At 40.7% G+C, this 20,607-nt stretch overlaps 1 long non-coding RNA gene across 1 annotated transcript in view; it reads right to left on the bottom strand.

Annotated features, from left to right (window-relative positions):
* The window catches only part of LOC134358762 (uncharacterized), a 159,651-nt gene that overhangs the window by 124,369 nt on the left and 14,675 nt on the right, over positions 1-20,607 (bottom strand). Inside the window, exon 2 of the long non-coding RNA XR_010020944.1 lies at positions 480-543. This is a non-coding gene — a long non-coding RNA (uncharacterized LOC134358762). The remainder of the gene's footprint in view (positions 1-479; positions 544-20,607) is intronic.

Raw genomic sequence — 20,607 nt, 5'->3', positions numbered from 1 at the left:
TACTTAAATAGAACTACAGGTCAAAGGCTGGGTACAATACGGCAAGTGACCCATTTTTGGCACACCCCAGGATCTTTCCATTGCCTAAATGGCACATGTTATACTGTGCCTGTAAATGTAATATAATATTCTCCTCCTGCCTGGATAAATACAGCTTCAACAACATTTGATGCCATTCTAAAAAGGCAGCCCACTGACATACAGTGGCCACAGCGTATACAGTCTACAGAGTGCGCTGCAATTACTTGCCCAGGCTACCTTGTCAGCAACTTACAGATCACAAATTCTACCATCCAGAAGGAAAAGGGAAGCAGGCACATGGGAATGCCCACCAGTGGGTTTCTCTCGAAGCCAGACATGATTTTGTCTTGGAAATATATTGCCTTTCCTTCAACATCACTGAAACTCCCGAGCTATGTATACAGTGGGAGTACCTTTAAAAGATAGACTGCTGCATTTGAGCAAAACTTCTCACTTACCACCTTCTCCAAGAACAGTTATGAATGGGCAGGGAATGATGATCCTGCCAGCAACACCCTACCCCTGAAAAAAAAGAACAAGTAAAACAATCAGTACTCTTATTTTTATTTCAATTGCTTCTTTAGTCAATGAGAATCAAAACGAATGCTATTATGAAAAGTAACACATTCATGCACTCAAACCTATAAAAGAAACAAAAATCAAAATCGATTTTAGACGATCATTTGGTGAAATGTTTATTTGCTTCTGTCCAAATCTTAAAGAGATCTCTAGGTTTTAAAGGTCACCTTTCATAATTCTTGTTGCTGAGAAAAAGCCATGCCGTGACCATAGATCTCCTTTTCTATATGCAGAACAGTAACAATCCCTACAAAGGATTCCAAATAAGTCATGGTCTGTGCTTCAGGGTCACTTTCACAAATATACCATGAGGTACCATGACCAGCTGTTGAGACTACTTTCCTAAATGTCTTGCTGCATTTTTGAACAGGGTTATCAACTGGTTATTAATCCTTCGTGTAATACTATAGTCATGCTGAACTTTAGGAGTCTATTACTGAATACATTCACATGGGATTGGATGTGTGGAGTACCACAGTGTTTCCATTCATTTTAATATTGCTGGGAGCTGATTTTGTTTTCCCTAAACAGGCTGGAAAGTTCTTAGCTACCACTGACAGATTTTTTTATCCAATTATTGGCAAAAACAAAGCTAAAAGTCCTGAAATTTATTAGTAAAATGGCAGGGTAATTCTTTTGGTACTTGGTAGCACAACCTCAAAAGGCAATTGTTCTTTGGAAAATACATTTTCATATAAAGAAAGATGGTGGCACATAGACCTCCAGAAGCAAGAGTATCCTATGCCTTATTCCCAACAGAAAAGTATTACCAGTATCATATGTAAATAGACACAGATAGTGTTGCCAGGCAGTCATCTTGTTGCTTTCAACAACAGTTTGAACCTTTACCTGATACAGCATTAATGTTGTAATTCCATGTTGCAAAATTAGAATATATGTTCCAGGACATTGTGTAACTGTACAAGGGAAATAATTTACATGTGCTTTATGTGTCTACATTTCATTATAAGTTTGGTAACATTCTTAAGTCCAAACACCTGATAATGATGGTGAAACTACCAATGTGTGCTTTCATTACTCAATTAAACTAACAACAATTTTGGGAGTTCTGTTTGAACAAAGAATTCCAGTGATTCAACTTGATTCTGCAGTGGTGCTCTACTTGAACCCAACATGAAATGAGAAACAAATAGGGCTGATTGTCCATAAGGAGAAAACTTACTCAGATATCCTGTGCTTAGTTTGAGAAGATGCAAAGAGTGCTGTCTCTTAATTTCTATTAGTAGCTGTGAGTTCCAGGGTTGCAGTCAAGATAATGATTTGGTGTGGGTGTCATTAGTGGGATTTCTGGATGATGCAAATAGCTGTGAAAGATCTAGGTAAAAGCTTGATAACTTAAGATGAAGACTGTGTTAAGTGTACACAAAAGAAGGATGGTGTATGGACCTCTCGAAACAGGAACATCTTATACCTGTCCCCAGTGGTGAAGCAGTGTAGTAGTGGCTTATTAATATTTCTTAAATTCTTCCAAGACATACAACAATCATTTCAAACACTTGTTAATTTAGACATTTAAAGGAGTTAAAAGGTTTTTTCCAAAATTTAAAATTATATATCTTTAGGTATTTAAAGTTTCTCAGGGTTTATAAATATTTATATTAGCATGTTAGGTTTTGGAACTTTTAATATTTTTAAAAGAATACCAACTGAATTTGGGTAAAGCTTAATCGACAGTAGCTTTCTCCCTATTTTATGTGATGTGCTAAGTTGAATAGCCTATGGTATCTCTATTATCTCCGCACAACATAGATTGTTGGAAAATTTCTCAATGTTTGTTCAGCTTCATGCTAGGATGGTCACAAGTGACCACAAATACCAGGTCATTGTACTTTTGTTACCCCCAAATATTGTTTCATCTTCTGATACATAACATCAATCAATGTTTGGGGTTGAATGGGATCTGGGATCAGCCATGATGGAATGGCGGAGCAGACTTGATGGATTGAATGGACTAATTCTGCTCCTATGGTCTAACACTCCTCTGAAGCACCTTGTCTTTCTCCATATTAAAGCAAAGTGATTGTTACTGCAGAATCAGGTTCTAAACGAGCTTCGTACAATAAGGCTATGACAGCTTTAAACAAATATATAACCGAACCTGAAATGGAAAATCAGATTTGCTTAAAATTGTAACAAGACAGTCAGTATTTAGAACTGAGATTAACCAAAGAATGGCACCACTTGAAACACCAAGCTTCTGTTCACTGACAATACCCCACTGCATGTTCAAATGTCTGATTTTTGTGTCTTGTGTTTTTGAGGTAACATTATTATGAAGCACTTATCCTTTATGTTGGCATCTGATTTTATCCCCATAAATCGTATTTTATAGTGAAAATAATGATTAAAAGTCTCTTCAGTAAAAGCCTAAGCACACTCTTTTCAACAGTAATGGAAGAAAATAAATTTTCCTCTCAATAACCCTAATGATGTATGTTTGCATCACTGACAGTGGATAGAAGTGGCTTTTGTCTTATAGATTAACAATTATTTCTCTTAAAACCCATTTCCAGCAGTATTTTTGCGAACTCAAGGTTAGCCAAGTACTAATTTTTTTCTTGACAATTTCTTAGTTACCCTAACTTCATGAAAGTACTTAACAAAAGAGCCACAAAAATATTATTGATTGTATAGCCTGAAAATTTTTGTAGATGAGGTAGTCTGTGCTAATGATTGGGGAAATAGGAAATGTTAGGAGAGGTCATTGTGTCTTGTTTGCCTTTGCCATTCTAATGGATTGATTAAAAAGATAAAGATCAGCTTTAGTTGTCACACGTACATCAAAACATAGAGTGAAACATGCTGTTTGCATCGGCGTTGTGCTGGGGGTAGCCCCTCAGGTGTCACCATGCTTCAGGTGCCAACATAGAATACCCACGATTCACTAACCCTACCCATATGTCTTTGGAACATGGGAGGAAACCAGAGCACCCAGAGGAAACCTACATGGTTACTCGGAGAACGTACAAACTCTTTAAAGTTAAAGCGATATATCTCAGTTAATTATTCCCCATCTGACGAAGACTGCTGGCGAGAAACACCAGAGATGGGAAGCTGAGAAATCAGAGCTTCAATCGTCTTTCTTTCTCTGAAGCATGCCACACATACACATGCCCAGTCTTAATGCCACTGTAAGAATAAATGAAAAACTATCTTTCACTGATACAATAAAGAAGCCTTTGAAATACTGATATACATAAGTCAGTTTCATGTGAAGGTTAAGGAATTAGAGCCATATAATTGAAGATAAAAACATAATTGTCAATGACTAATAACAGAGTAAGTCAAATAGCTAATCTTTGACTTTTAACAACTGTAACAGAGATTTACCATGCTCTTCACATTGCAATGCGAGTCTGTGAACATCATTTTCTCTAATAAATCCATGTCAGCAGTTCACATTCCTAGCAGAAATATAACAACCCCAATCTTGTTGCTTCCCAGAATTCATCAACATGTTTTCTCTCTGGCGACTGTCCAGATCACGTCTAAGTACTCATCACTTATGATTGATCTCCTATGGTAGGAACTGGAAAACTGTGGGATGTGAATATTCTGGATTTCTAGAAATCTCCCCATCCCAGTAAACCTCTCCTACTCCTCTTTTTTCATGGTAACCAATCTGCTAATCCTATGACCATCCCACCGCCAACTCCCTGCCTCTTTCAGTGAAACCTCTAATACCCTTCCCAAATCTCTGACTCCAGGTTTAGGCTCCTCCTCAGCCCCAATCCTAACCTCCTCATCTAGAATCCCCACTGCTGACACTCACCCCAATCATAATTTTGACTGCAACCCTGGAACACAATTGATGACCTCTATAGAATCAACTCCTGACCCTTTCCTGGAACCAACCTGATTCCTGGTCCAGACATCAATCCTCGTCTTAGACCACACCCATAATCTAACCCCTGGTGCTGAAAATTAATGCAGTCTCTAGTTGTGATTCCTGGAATCCTTTCCTTGAGTGGTGCCGATCATCACCAGGAAGCTTTCATCAGCTCAGTGATTCAATTGGACTGTGTCACTACTGGGGAAGCCTCAATGCTTACATTCTGGGTTTAGGCATGTTACCCAGAGAAATTCCATAGTACATCTACCCCATACTCACAAACCAAATTTCTGGGCTATTTCTTTCAATAATTTTTATTTCAATATAGTTATCTTATCCAATATAGCTCATTTTAACTACCATTTCAACTTTGTTAATAGGAGAATTATCCTTTAGTGAAGTTCTAATATACACTTTCCACCCAGGACAATAATTGGATTAAGGTTGCAAGATAATGCACTGTAATTTTTTATTGCATTGCTTAATGATAACTCTAACCAATATAACAGAAGAGGCACTGTTACAATTTCACCTGTCATGTGTCATTTGAAACATGGCCTAAATTATGAACTTCCAATTCTTTACTGGTATAATCTTTGCTTGGTCCCATGGTGCTAAATAATTAAATATAGTGCTTGGTGATGTAAACTGACTGAATAACTGACTGAAGTGGCACTATATTTGCAACATGTCTTTTGGTGTTTTCAGGACAAATTTTGAACAAACCACAGCAAGTAACCTAATGTTGTATCAATAAAACATCATTATCTGACTGAGGATGTTATATTGCAATTTTCACATTTTTAATATGCTTCCAAAGACATAGAACTGATCCTTTGCTCACAGAGACTTCCAAAACTTTAGCCCAGGTCAATTAACCATATAGATACCATGCATCAAGAATTATATAGTTTATATGATCACAAGGCCTTCTGTGGCATAAATGATGTCATAAATGAGAGAAAATTTGCAGATGTTGGAAACCCAAAGCATTGCACACAAAATGCTGGAGGAACTCAGCAAGCCAAGCAGCATCTATGGAAAAGAGTAAACAGTTGACATTTTGGACTGAGACCCTTCATCAAGACTGATGTCATGTTGAGGTGAGGTGTGGGTGGTTACAGAGCAAGGATTGCCTCCAAAACATCTGTAAGTAAACATCTGGTTAAACCTGTCCTGGCCAGCTGTCAGAAATATACTTTTATTCAGAATATTTATATCTAAACAATTAAAATACTTTAAAATATTAAACATTCAACAATATATAAAAAAGCAAAAATTATTAAAATGCTTGAAATACTTAGACTCAATTTGAAAAGAAAATTAAAAAATATGAATACCTTTAGTCACTTGCAACCAATCCATTAAAAAAGAACTCTCTGTGTTAGATATAGGTTGTTGAAGTCAATTCCCCACTGTTAGTGATGGGTAATCTCTGCATCATCATGCTCCCTCCCTGCACTCTATCAAAACTGCCTTCTCTTGGAGTGTATTGTTACTGAAAACCATCAACCATTGACAGCAACTTCAGAACCTTCAGTGTAGGTACGTTACCCTGAGTAATCCTACAATGCACACACCATAATGATCACCATCATTATCACTACATCTTCTGGGCTATTTCTTTCAAATATATTATTTCAAATCCTTTGTTATTCTAATTTCACACAGGAATCCTAAGGTTGCTGCTTATTACCTAAAGAAATGTCAATTATTGCATAGAAAACTCTCAACATTTCTTCACAAAATCTGCTTTTTGCTATTCTGTTTCTTTGCATTACATGTTGTGAAAGACCCAGCTGAAGGTTAAAAGTACTGAAATATTTATAATTTGAGTCCTGCTCTACAGTCTTCCAATCTAGATACATAAACACACTATTGCTGCTGCTGTTTAGCTTCAATGTCCTTGGATAGATTCTTATTTATATTTATTTGGATTTCTGACAATCATTCCATCAAATTTACACATTTTAACATTTCACTCATCATAGAAATTTGTATCAGTAACTAGCACCAAACTGAAGAAACAATCTTAAATCTTTACCAAGGACAGAGAGCACTGACTTGCCAGGACGCTGCCTTGAATAATGAAATACAATGGACTGTTAGAACAGAACAAGGCAGTATGTTAATGTTCAAAATTATGAAAGGATGGGGCAAGACAGTTGCTTCAGTTAGCTGAGTGGGTCCACAGCAAGGTGGTATAGAGAAATATTTAAACATAAGAGATTTACAAATACAAGGTTGTGAAGAATGGACAGCGAAATGTTAATTGTCAAGCAGGTAGCATCAGTGTTCAAATGTCTTGTACATCAATGGCATTCAACATGCTCTTATCTGTCTTCTGTTCTTATCCAGGGCTGATGGGTGTGGACAGCTCTCCAACTGCCTGCAAACAGTGTCATAATGCAAACCAAGATAGTGAGTATTGAAACATTATGGGAATATCATTGTCAAGCCTAATTACTTACTTAACCAGGAATTCAACTCACAAGCAAAAATTTTTAGCAGTAATCACTGCATGGTGACCTGTTGGGACGCACGTTGATATCCTCCTTCTCTCGAAAAAATTATGAAACTCACCTTTATCATGCAAAACCCCATTTCTGGGGATTACCAGTACATTAGGCAGCAACTATGGAAAAGGGAATTGAGACAATTGTAAAATATTAACTCCACTTCACTCTCCATTGATTCTGCTACTGTATCTCCCTTATTTGCATTCAAAATTCAGAGTTCCAATATCAGCTGTGTTTTGCTTTTACACACGAAGGTTAATTTGGCTAATTTAAGACATGGCAGAAAATAAACTGATGCTTACCTATTTAACTTCAAAGCAATAAATTAATTCAAAGGATGACCGGGAATGCAGGTAAAACTTCGTCTTTGAGTGAGGCACACACATATCATGTGCTAACATGATGAAGCATGACGTAAATGTAGTTTTACACATAACCCATAATAAATTAATTAAAAGAACGAGAGTACTTAATCAACAACACATTTACGATATTACTTAATTATGGCTAAAATACTAACTGCAGAACAACCTATGTGGTAGAAGGTCGCCTGCATCTCCTGCATTCACATGTGCTCATGAGCACAGTGAGGGTTTCTTCACTGGGGTGGGAAGTGCGGACAACAGACAAAGGTTTGAAAAAACAGAATTTAAACTAGATCTGTGCACATGCTAATACACCCAATGTTTAACATTTAAAGCGGGATTCTTCATCAGGCCTATTTCAAAGTCAAAGTAGATTTATTATCAAAGTATGGATCTGTCACTTATGCTACCTTGAGATGTATTTTCTTGCAAGCATTTGAACTGACTTGAATTTGAATTGAATTGACTTTATTTCTTACATCCTTCACATACATGAGGAGTACAAATCTTTACATTACGTCTCCATCTAAATGTGCAATCATAGTAATTTATAATAAATGGAACAGCCAATGTAACATAGAGTGCACTCAAGTCAGTGTGAGCTCATCAGTCTGTTGGCCTGGTGAAAGAAGCTGTCCTGGAGCCTGTTGGTCCTGACTTTTATGCTGCAGTACCACTTCCCGGATGGTAGCAGCTGGAATAGAGTGTGGTTGGGATGGCTTGGGTCCTCAATGATCCTACAGGCACTTTTTACACACCTGTCTCTGTAAATGTCCTGAATCATGGGAAGTTCACAACTACAGATGCGCTGGGCTGTCTGTACCACTCTCTGCAGAGTCCTGCGATTAAGGGAGGTACAGTTCCCATACCAGGCAGTGATGCAGCCAGTCAGGATGCTCTCAATTGTGCCCCTGTGGAAAGTTCTTAGGAATTGGGGGCCCATACCAAACTTCCTCAACCGTTTGAGGTGAAAGAGGCGCATTTGTGCCTTTTTCACCACACTGCTGGTGTGTACAGACCTTGTGTGTACGAGGTCCCACACAGGAGATTAGTGTGCAAACTTAAAGCACACGGTATTGGGGGTACGGTATTGATGTGGATAGAGAATTGGTTAGCAGACAGGAAGCAAAGAGTGGGAATAAACGGGACCTTTTCAGAATGGCAGGCAGTGACTAGTGGGGTACCGCAAGGCTCAGTGCTGGGACCCCAGTTGTTTACAATATATATTAATGACTTAGACAAGGGAATTAAATGCAGCATCTCCAAGTTTGCGGATGACACGAAGCTGGGCGGCAGTGTTAGCTGTGAGGAGGATGCTAAGAGGATGCAGGGTGACTTGGATTGGTTGGGTGAGTGGGCAAATTCATGGCAGATGCAATTTAATGTGGATAAATGTGAAGTTATCCACTTTGGTGGCAAAAATAGGAAAACAGATTATTATCTGAACGGTGGCCGATTAGGAAAAGGGGAGGTGCAACGAGACCTGGGTGTCATTATACACCAGTCATTGAAAGTGGGCATGCAGGTACAGCAGGCGGTGAAAAAGGCGAATGGTATGCTGGCATTTATAGCGAGAGGATTCGAGTACAGGAGCAGGGAGGTACTACTGCAGTTGTACAAGGCCTTGGTGAGACCACATCTGGAGTATTGTGTGCAGTTTTGGTCCCCTAATCTGAGGAAAGACATCCTTGCCATAGAGGGAGTACAAAGAAGGTTCACCAGATTGATTCCTGGGATGGCGGGACTTTCATATGAAGAAAGACTGGATGAACTAGGCTTGTACTCGTTGGAATTTAGAAGATTGAAGGGGGATCTGATTGAAACGTATAAAATCCTAAAGGGATTGGACAGGCTAGATGCAGGAAGTTTGTTCCCGATGTTGGGGAAGTCCAGAACGAGGGGTCACAGTTTGAGGATAAAGGGGAAGCCTTTTATGACTGAGATTAGGAAAAACTTCTTCACACAGAGAGTGGTGAATCTGTGGAATTCTCTGCCACAGGAAACAGTTGAGGCCAGTTCATTGGCTATATTTAAGAGGGAGTTAGATATGGCCCTTGTGGCTACGGGGGTCAGGGGGTATGGAGGGAAGGCTGGTGTAGGGTTCTGAGTTGGATGATCAGCCATGATCATAATAAATGGCGGTGCAGGCTCAAAGGGCCGAATGGCCTACTCCTGCACCGATTTTCTATGTTTCTATGTGAGGTCCTCTGTGATGTGGAATGCGAGGAACTTGAAGCTATTTACCGCCTCAACCCCAGATCCATTGATGTCAGTAGGGGTTAGCCCATCTCCATTCCTCCTGTAATCCACAACCAGCTACTTTGTTTTTGCAACATTGAAGGAGAAGTTGTTTTCTTGACACCACTGTATCAGAGAGACGATTTCTTCCCTGTAGGCCACTTCGTTATTGTTTGAAATAAGGCCAATCAATGTAGTGTCATCGGCAAATTTAATTAGCAGATTGGAGCTGAGCTGTGGGTGGCGATACAATCGTGGGTACACAAGGAGTAAAGGAGGGGATTCAGTATGCAGCCCTGAGGGGCTCCTGTATTGAGATTGAGAGGGTTGGAGGTGAGGGAGCCCACTCTTACCACCAGCTGGCAATCTGACAGGAAGTCCAGGATCCAGGATTTACGGAAAATAAAGAAATGCGAAAGAATTTATAAAAATCCATACATAAACAAAATGTGGCAAACAATGTGCAAAAGAAGACAAATTGTGCAAGCTTAAAAAAAATAAATAATATTAATAACATGATTTGTCAACTCTTTGGTGTGAATCTGTAGACTGTGGAATCAGTTCAGGTGAGTGAAGTTATCCACACTGGTTCAAGATTCTAATACTTGTGGGGTAATAACTGTTCCAGAACCTGGTGGTGTGGGAATAAAGGCTCCTGTACCTCCTTTCCGATGGTTATAGTGAGAAGAGATAATGGCTTGGATGGCAGCATCCTTGCTGATGGACACCGCTTTCTTGTGGCAGCACTGCTTGTAAACGAGCTCAACTGAAGAAGCTACGAGGACAGGTGGTAATGAGAGTTATCAGCCTAGGTACTTGCTTGAGGATGGTGCTAGATGCTTGGAACTGAAGACAAGGTGAGCCTTGAACTCCAATGCTGCTGCTGAAGAAATGGAAGAAGTTTACACAAGTGGCTGTGCGTGGGGAGTAGCTGAATCTCGTGGTTCTAACAGATAATGGACATTTCTGGGTTATTTCATGTCGCACAGGAAATTCAACCAGATACTTCTTGGTGTGAGTCTCCACTAATGCAACAAGTGTGTTAGAAGTGCATGTGATGGTCTCTTTCCTTCAGCAATATATATTTACCTTTATGACATAGAGGGAGTTTATCCTGAGTTACTCCCTTGTATCCCTGCTATTTGCTTAACTCGCTTGCCCATCAACTCTCTTTTTATTCTTTTGCCACTAATGGGTCATTTACAGCAGCCAATTATCTTAACAGCATACCTTAGGATGTGAGAGGAAACTAGATTACCTGGCAGAAATGCATCCGGTCACAAGGACATTGTGCAAACTCGCATATAGACAACACCCGAGGTGAAGATTGAACCAGTGTCCCCAGGGCTGCAGGCAGCATCGGTAAATCTTAGGTCACTCTGCCACTTCTGAAGACAACTTGGAGCTTTGCAGGGAAACGGAATAATATCTGGGAGCATGTGTTGTTAAGTACTCTAAGGATAACAGCAGTCTTCCCAATGCAATTCTGGACAATGAACTGATTTACTTCACCTCATCTGTATCGCCTTACCTCAACACAAGACTGACCTCCAACCACTCCAAAATCTCTTGCCTACCTTCCCCAGTAGTGCCATTTCACCCAACTGAAAATGTCAGCCAACCCTCTCCTCAATGTGGGCACCATGGTAGCATAGCGGGTGGCACAAGCAGTGCCAACAACTGCTGATTGGGGTTTGATTCCCACCTTGTCTGCAAGGAGTTTTATGTTCTCCTGGTAACTATGTAGCTTTCCTCTGGGTGCTCCAGTTTCCTCCCACCTTCATATGAGCAGGGTTAGGGTTAGTGACCTGTGTGGATGTGCTATGCTGGCACCAGAAACATGGCAGTGCCCAGCACAATCCTTAAACTTATTGATGCGAAATGATGCATTTCACTGCCTGTTTCATTGTACACATGACAAATAAAGCTAATCTTTAACAATCTTCTCATCCCTTACTCAACTGGCATTTTCCTGTTCTAATTCCTCCAAACATCACCAACTTTTTCCAGATTCTGACACCCCTCATCCGTACTCCCTGCCACAATCATGGTTTTGTTCTCTGCCAGCTCATATCTGATCCATATTTCCAAAAAGAGGTCCCAGTCTTCACATTTTTGCTTCTGAAAATGGGTAACACTCAGCATCTTTGCCTCTGGGGCAAGTAATATTTTCAGCAGAGGGCTAGTGATGGAAATGGGCATTAACTCCCCCATTGCAATTGACTGTATAGCTTTTAGGGTGCACCAAAAATTTAAACATAAATGTTTAAAATACAAAAATGAACATTCTTTGGTCTTGCACACATTTCACAGATAAATAGCAGCTGTGTCATTTCAGTTTATAATTATTTCATCCTAACTAGTCATCTTGTAAAGATGAATTTATTTTATTGCAGTCATATAGCCAATAGCTTTTCTGCTAAATCGGTCCTGATATTTAGCAGCACTGACTGTTTGACTTTCAATGCATGAAATTGACCTTAATGGCAGATTGTTGGAAGATATTGCACTATCATTGAAGAAAATAGTCCAGAGAAATAATGGATTATCTGAAATGAGGCTGAAATGAAATGAACCATTATGACCAGACAATGACATCAGTACTCAATTACAAACAGGAATTGACTATTTGAGTATTCACTGTTATGAGCTTTGTTGTTTAATGTATTTTCATTCGGCAGTGACTTGATCAAAATTGAACATTGAAAACCAATGTTGATTCTAATTATGAGTCAAATCACTTTCTCTTCCACAGGAATTTCACAAAACAAAACCACAGCTGGGTTTAAAGATTGTCTAACTTGCTGCTTTGATTTTTGTCAGGTCACAAGGCTCCTTTCTTCCATCCATATTATTTTTCCTCCAATATTTGCATAACATAGTACAGAGTTCGAAATGTGTGGTTCAAACAGCTTATGCTTTGAGATTTGAGTTCAAGAAATAATTGTGGAGTCTTTCAACAAGAGATACTGTGGTGCTGGAAAATTTATGAACCCTGTAGAATTTTCTCTATCTCTGCATAAACATGACCTAAAATGTGATCAGAACTTCACATGTCCTAAAACTAGATAAAGAGAACCAAATTAAATAAATAACACAAAAAACATTATATTTGTTCATTTATCTATTGAGAAAAATGATCCAATATTACATGTATTTGTTGGAATAAGTATGTGAACCTTTGCTTTCAGTAACTGGTGCGACCGTCTTGTACAACAATAACTTCAACCAAACTGGTAACTGTTGTTCGGTCCTACACATCGGCTTGGAGGATTTTTAGGCCATTCTTCCTTACAAAACTCTAGGAAGCTGGTGGGTTTCCTTGTATGAACTGCTTACTTCAGGTCGTTCCACAACATTTCTATAGGATTAAGGTCAGGACTTCGACTTGGCCATTGCAAAACATAAATTTTCTTCTTTTTAAATCATTCTGTTGTTGACTTACTCTTGTCTTTCAGATCACTGTCTTGTTGCATTATCCAACTTCTATTAAGCTTCAGGTGACAGACCGCTACCCTGACATTCTTCTGTAAACTGTCTTGATACAGTTTTGAATTCATAGTTCCCTCAATGATTGCAAGCTGTCCAGGCACAGAGGCAGAAAAACGGCCACAGACTATGATGCTCTTTCTACCATGCTTCACAGCTGGTATGAGGTTCTGGTGTTGGTGTGCAGCACCCATTTTCCTCTAATCATAGCAATGTGTATTTCTGCTAAAAAGTTCAACTTTTCTCTCATCTGTCCACAGAACATTGTCCCAGAAGCATTGTAGAACACCCAGGTAGTCTTTTTGCAAGTTTGAGATGTGCTGCAATGTTTTGTTTTGGAGAGCGGTGGTTTCGTCCATGGTTTCCTTCCATAAACACCATTCTTGTTCAGTGTTTTTCTCATAGTGGACACATGAACAGAAACTTTGGGAAGTTCTAGAGATTTCTGCAGGTCTTTAGCTGTTACCTTTAGGTTCTTTTTCACCTCCTTCAGCATTGCAAATTGTGCTCTTGGTGTGATCTTTGCAGGATGCCCACTCCTAGGGAGAGTAGCAACAGTACTGATTTTCCTCCATTTGTCGACAATTTCTCTTACTATGGACTAATGAACACATATGTCCTTAGAAATGCTTTTGTAGCCTTTTCCAGCTTCATGCATCTCTACAATTCATCTAACGTCCTCTGAAAGTTGTTTTGATCAAGAACATAAGAACATTAAAAACAGGAGCAGGAGTAGGCCTTCTGTCCCATCAAGCCAGCTCCGCCATTCAATAAGATCATGGCTGATCTGGCCATGGACTCATCTCCACCTACCTGCCTTTTCCCCATAACCCTTAATTCCCCTACTATGCAAAAATCTGCCCAACCTTGTCTTAAATATATTTACTGAGGTAGCCTCCACTGCTTCATTGGGCAGAGAATTCCACAGATTTACCACTTTCTGGAAAAAGCAGTTCCCCTTCATCTCTGTCCTAAATCTACTCCCCTGAATCTTGAGGCTATGTCCCGTTCTAGTCTCACTTACCAGTGGAAACAACTTTCCTGCCTCTATCTTATCTATCCCTTTCATAATTTTATATGTTTCTATAAGATCTCCTCTCACTCTTTTGATTCCCAGCAAGTACAGTCCCAGGCAACTCCATCTCTCTTCAAAGACTAACCCACCCCCCCCATCTCTAGAATCAACCTGGTGAACCTCCTCTGCACCGCCTCCAAAGCCAGTATATTCTTCCTCAATTAGGGAGACCAGAAGTGCAAACAGTACTCCAGGTGCAGCCGCACAAATACCTTGTACAGTTGCAGCATAACCCCCTGCTCTTAAATTCAATCCATCTCTGCTGACTCTCCATACCTTCTGCACAATTTGCGCTTCCACTCAAGTTACTATCATCAGCAAACTTAGATACACTACACTTGATCCCCTCTTCCAATTCATTAATGTATATCATGATCAGCTGCGGGCCCAGCACCAACCCCTACGGCACACCACTCACCACTGATTGCCAACCAGAGTAACACTCATGCATCCTAACTCTCTGCTTTCTATTAGTTAACCAATCCTCCATCCATGCTAATACATCACCCCCAACTCTATGTATCCTTATCTTATGGACAAGTCTTTTATGTGGCACCTTATCAAACGCCTTCTGGAAATCCAAGTAAGTAACGTCCATCTGTTCACCTTTATCCACTGCGCTCATTATTTCCTCAAAGAACTGAAGTAAGTTCGTCAAACAGGACCTGCTTTTGCTGAATCCATGCTGCGTCTGCCTGATGGATCCATTTCTTTCCAGATGCCTTGCTAATTCTTGTTTAATGATGTGAAACTAATGGGCCTGTAGTTACCTGCCTTTTGGCTTACATCCTTTTTTGAATAGTAGTGTGATGTTCAACGTCTTCCAATCTGCCTTGTGTCTTCCATAAACAGATTTTTCTTGAGAAGAGCAGGCTCTGTCAGTAGCCTAACTTTGTGTGTCTATTTTATAGGGCAGGGCACCTCTACAACCCACACCTCCAATATCATATCATTGATTGGAACATTTGACTCCAAATAGGTTTTGTAGAAGGCATTACCCCAGAGGTTCACATACTTTTTCCAACAAATACATGTAATATTGGATAAGCTTTCTCAATAAATAAATGAACAAGTATAATGTTTTTGTATTATTTATTTAGTTAGGTTCTCTTTATCTAGTTTTGGGACTTGTGTGAAGATCTGATCCATTTTAGGTCATATTTATGCAGAAATAGAGAAAATTCTACAGGGTTCATAAACGTTCTAGCACCACTGTACAAGCTGGATCCTTTGACTTTGGAAGAAGGATATAATTCTTGTTTGGTGGATTTTCTTGTTTGTTTCTGCCTTGACCCCACCAGTTTTATTACATCACTGAGACTGAAAATTCTCATATTCGTCTCTCCAACATGTGCCTGAAAAAGACAAGAGTGGTTTGAGGCATCGGTGATCTTCACTACAGGAGGAAAATAATATAGAAATAAGGACTAGAAGCAGTTTACACATGAGAGTAATACAACATAAATTTATAGTTTGAGGTAAAATGGCAGAGGATTCAGTATATACACAGCCAGTCCCCAACAGTAATATGGGTGGCTTGGCTGGGAAATATAAAGAGACAAACAAAAGGAGTTTCTTGCGGATGAAGGGAGAAATAAATTTCACAGTGGCAGCACAGCATGAGTAGTCTGAGCCAAGGATCATTATAGATGAAATATTCTTCAATTCCAAGCTGTCAATGCATTTTCTTTCAGTTGTGGTTGACAACTGGAGATCAATTTGAGGCTGCAGCTTGTTACTGGTGAGTAATTCAATGATCTAGAGATATGAATTCAATATGACCTTGGCAACTGGAGAATTTCAAAACATTTTCCTTTTTCAAATGGGATAGACACATACTGTATCTAGCAGCTCCAAACTTACTTTCAATAATTACATTCAACAATAAAAACATAAAGTTGACTTCATGCAACTAGCTTAGTTATAAATCCATTCATTGTGAACATGTGCTTGAATCTGGTACACGAGAGAATGAGTTCAACTTCCAGCTAAAGTAAATTAGCATCATATCTTGACTGCATCTCCATTTTACCTCTAATTTTAAAGAAAAGCCAAATGCGTTTGATGAACTCTTCACTGCCCAGTTAAAGTGAGCTATAATCTTTGAAGAAGGACTTGAAGTCTTTGTACTTGTGGTCCACAGCAGCTGGTTACAGATAACTTGTTGCTCCTGGTGACATCAATACTATTTCACCTGAAGTGATAGATCTAATGGCAACCTTGCAAATAAAGTCAAAGCAACATAACTTGGTTTCAAAGGTGTATGTTTAATACTACCTGTCTGATTCTCAAGATATGGTCTACCATATCTGGAGCAATGTGTCCATGAAAGGAATCCATTTTGCGTGAATCTCTTGAAATAAATTATGGATTACAAGTAAGTTAAAGTTGATATTTTAAGTATCTTCAAATTAAGAGGTACTATTCTTGTGAATTTTACATTTCTGGGTGATGTTTATTTGCCCTCCACATGGTGAAGGAGGTTTATGCTGGGAAATAGAAGAAAAAATCCCTTTGTCAATTTGTGTCAATGTTAGGTATCCCCAGCTGATCAGATTCAAAATTAATTTCTAAAGGTTTGATTAACAAACGACTGTGCAGGCGCACGGACGTCAGCGAGTTAGACTGGCAGGAAGAGTTTAAAAGGAGGACAGCTTTATAGAGCAGGCATCGGCGGAGTGGGCAACAGAGCAGAAGGAGTCAGAGTAGGAGGGCTTTGATGATAACAGGTTGAGGCCAGGTAAGTTACTTGTGAAGAATAGGAATAGGAAGTAAGTCGTGAGGCTAGTGTTCTGTACTGGGTGTCTGATGTGGAAAGTCCGGGAGCCACCCAGCCTCCTGGAAAGCCACATCTGCACCAGGTCCATCGAGCTGCAGCTCCTTAGGGACCGGGTTAGAGGACTGGAGATGCAGTTTGATGACCTTCGTCTGGTCAGGGAAAGTGAGAAGGTGATAGAGAGGAGCTACGGCAAGTAGTCACACTGGGGCCTCGGGAGAAAGATAAGTGGGTAAGAGTCAGGAGAGGGAAGGACAAGACTCAGATCCTAGAGAGAACCTCAGTGGCTGTCCCCCTGAACAATAAGCACTCCTGTTTGAATACTGTTGAGAGGGGGGCACCTACCTGGGGAAAGCAACAGTGGCCATGCTTCTGGCACAGAGTCTGGCCCTGTGGCTCAGAGGGTAGGGAAAGGAAGAAAGCAGCAGTAATAGGGGACTCTATAGTTAGGGGATCAGACTGGCGATTCTGTGGATGCAGGAAAGAAACACAGATGGTAGTTTGCCTCCCAGGTGCCAGAGTCCGGGATGTTTCTGATCACGTCCTCGATATCCTGAAATGGGAAGGTGAACAGCCAGAGGTCGTAGTACATATTGGTACCAATGACATAGGTAGGAAAAGGGAGGAGGTCCTGAAAACAGACTACGGGGAGTTGGGAAGGAAGTTGAGAAGCAGGACTTCAAAGGTAGCAATCTCAGGATTATTGCCTGTGCCATGCGACAGTGAGTATAGGAATAGAGTGAGGTGGAGGATAAATGCGTGGCTGAGAGATTGGAGCGGGAGGCAGGGATTCAGATTTCTGGATCACTGGGACCTCTTTTGGGGCAGGAGTGGCCTGTACAAAAAGTATGGGTTGCACTTGAATCTGAGGGGGACCAATATTCTGGCAAGGAGGTTTGCTAAGGCTACTGGGGGGAGATTAAACTAGAATCGCTGGGGAGTGGGAACTGAACTGAAGAGACGGAGAAAGGAGCAATTGGCTCACAAATTGAGAAAGCTTGTAGGCAGTGTGAGAGGAGGATAGGCAGGTGATTGAGAAGGGACGTGCTCAGACCAATGGTTTGAGATGCATCTATTTTAATACAAGGAGTATCATGAACAAAGCAGATGAGATAAAGAGCATAAATCACTACTCGGAGTTATGATGTTGTGCCATTACAAAGACTTGGATGTCTCAGGGACAGGAGTGGCTACTGTGCCAGGCTTTAGATGTTTCAGAAAGGACAGGGAGGGGGTCAAGAGAGGTGGGGATGAGGCACTGCTGATCAGAGATAGTGTCATGGCTGCAGAAAAGGAGGAAATCATGGAGGGATTGTATACGGGGTCTCTATGGGGGGAAGTTAGAAACAGGAAGGGGTCAATAACTCTACTGGGGGTTTTTTATAGACCACCCAGTAGTAACAGGGACATTGAGGAGTAGATGGGGAGACAGATTCTGGAAAGATGCAATAATAACAGGGTTGTCGTGGTGGGAGATTTTAATTTCCCCAATATTGATTGGTATCTCCCTACAGCAAGGGGTTTAGATGGAGTGAATTTTGTTAGGTGTGTTCAGGAAGGTTTTCTGACACAATATGAGGATAAGCCTACAAGAGCAGAGGCTGTATTTGATCTGGTATTGGGAAATGAACCTGGTCAGGTATCAGGTCTCTCAGTGGGCAAGCATTTTGGAGACAGTGATCATACTTCTATCTTCTTCACCATATCATTGGAGAGGGCTAGGACAGACAAGTTAGGAATGTGTTTAATTGGATTAAGGGAAAATATGAAACTATCAGGCAGGAACTTGGAAGCATAAATTGGGAACAGATGTTCTCAGGAAAATGTATGGCAGAAATGTGGCAAAGGTTCGGGGGATATTTGTATAGTGTTCTGCATAGGTACGTTCCATTGAAACAGAGAAAGGATGGTAGGGTACAGAAACCATGGTGCACGAAGGCTGTTGAAAATCTAGTCAAGAAGAAAAGAAAAGCTTACAAAAGGTTCAAAAACTAGGCAATGATAGAGATCTAGATAATTATAAGGCTAGCAGGAAGGAGCTTAAGAATGAAATTAAGAGAGACAGAAGGGGCCATGAGAAGGCCTTGGTGAGCAGGATTAAGGAAAACCCCAAGGCATTCTACAAGTATGTATAGAGCAAGAGGATAAGACGTGAGAGAATAGGACCAATCAAAAGTGACAGTGAAAATGTGTGTATGAAACTGGTGGAGACAGCAGAGATACTTAATGAATATCTTACTTCAGTATTCACTACAGAAAAGGACCTTGGCGATTGTAGGGATGACTTACAGCGGACTGAAAAGCTTGAGCATATAGACATTATGAAAGAGGATGTGCTGGTGCTTTTGGAAAGCATCAAGTTGGATAAGTCGCTGGGACTGGTCGAGATATACCCCAGGCTACTGTGGGAGGCGAGGGAGAAGATTGCTGAGACTCTGGCGATGATCTTTGCATCATCAATGGGGACGGGAAAGGTTCCAGAGGATTGGAGGGTTGCAGATGTTGTTCCAATATTCAAGAAAGGGAGAAGAGATAGCCCAGGAATTATAGACCAGTGAGTCTTACTTCAGTGGTTGATAAGCTGATGGAGAAGATCCTGAGAGGCAGGATTTATGAATATTTGGAGAGGCATAATATAATTAGGAATAGTCAGCATGGCTTTGTGAAATGCAGGCTGTGCCTTACGAGCCTGATTGAATTGTTTGAGGATGTGACTAAACACATTGATGAAGGTAGAGCAGTAGACAAGACATTTGATAAGGTATCCCATGCAAGGCTTATTGAGAAAGTAAGGAGGCATGGGATCCAAGGGGACATTGCTTTGTGGATCCAGAACTGGCTTGCCCACAGAAGGCAAAGAGCGGTTGTAGACGGGTCATATTATGCATGGAGGTCAGTCACCGATGGTGTGTCCCAGGGATCTGTTCTGGGACCCCCTTCTCTTCGTGATGTTTGTAAATGACCCGGATAAGGAAAAGGAGGGATGGGTTAGTAAATTTGCTGATGACACAAAGGTTGGGGTTGTTGTAGGTAGTGTGGAGGGCTTTCAGAGGTTACAGCAGGACATCAGTAGGATGCAAAACTGGGCTGAGAAGTGGCAAATGGAGTTCAACCCAGATAAGTGTGAGGTGGTTCATTTTGGTAGGTCAAATATGATAGCAGAATATAGTACAAATGGTAAGACTCTTGGCAGTGTGGAGGATCAGAGGGATCTTGGGGTCCGTGTCCATAGGGCACTCAAAGCTGCTGCGCAGGTTGACTCTGTGGTTAAGAAGGCATACGATGCATTGGCCTTCATCAACCATGGGATTGAGTTCAAGGGCTGAGAGGTAATGTTACAGCAGTTTAGGACCCTGGTCAGACCCCACTTGGAGTACTGCGCTCAGTTCTGGTTACCTCACTACGGGAAGGATGTGGAAACCATAGGAAGGGTGCAGAGGAGATTTAGACCATAAGACAAAGGAGCAGAAGTAGGCCATTTGGCCCATCGAGTCTGCTCCGCCATTTTATCATGAGCTGATCCATTTTATCCTATTTAGTCCCACTGCCCCGCCTTCTCACCATAACCTTTGATGCCTTGGCTACTCAGATACCTATCAATCTCTGCCTTAAATACACCCAATGACTTGGCCTCCACTGCTGCCCGTGGCAACAAATTCCATAGATTCACCACCCTCTGACTAAAAAATTTT

This window comes from Mobula hypostoma, chromosome 2, assembly GCF_963921235.1.
Source record: "Mobula hypostoma chromosome 2, sMobHyp1.1, whole genome shotgun sequence".
Lineage (NCBI taxonomy): Eukaryota > Metazoa > Chordata > Chondrichthyes > Myliobatiformes > Myliobatidae > Mobula > Mobula hypostoma.
Note: the sequence above shows the minus strand (reverse complement) of the source record. Positions and strands in the feature narration are given on the sequence as shown.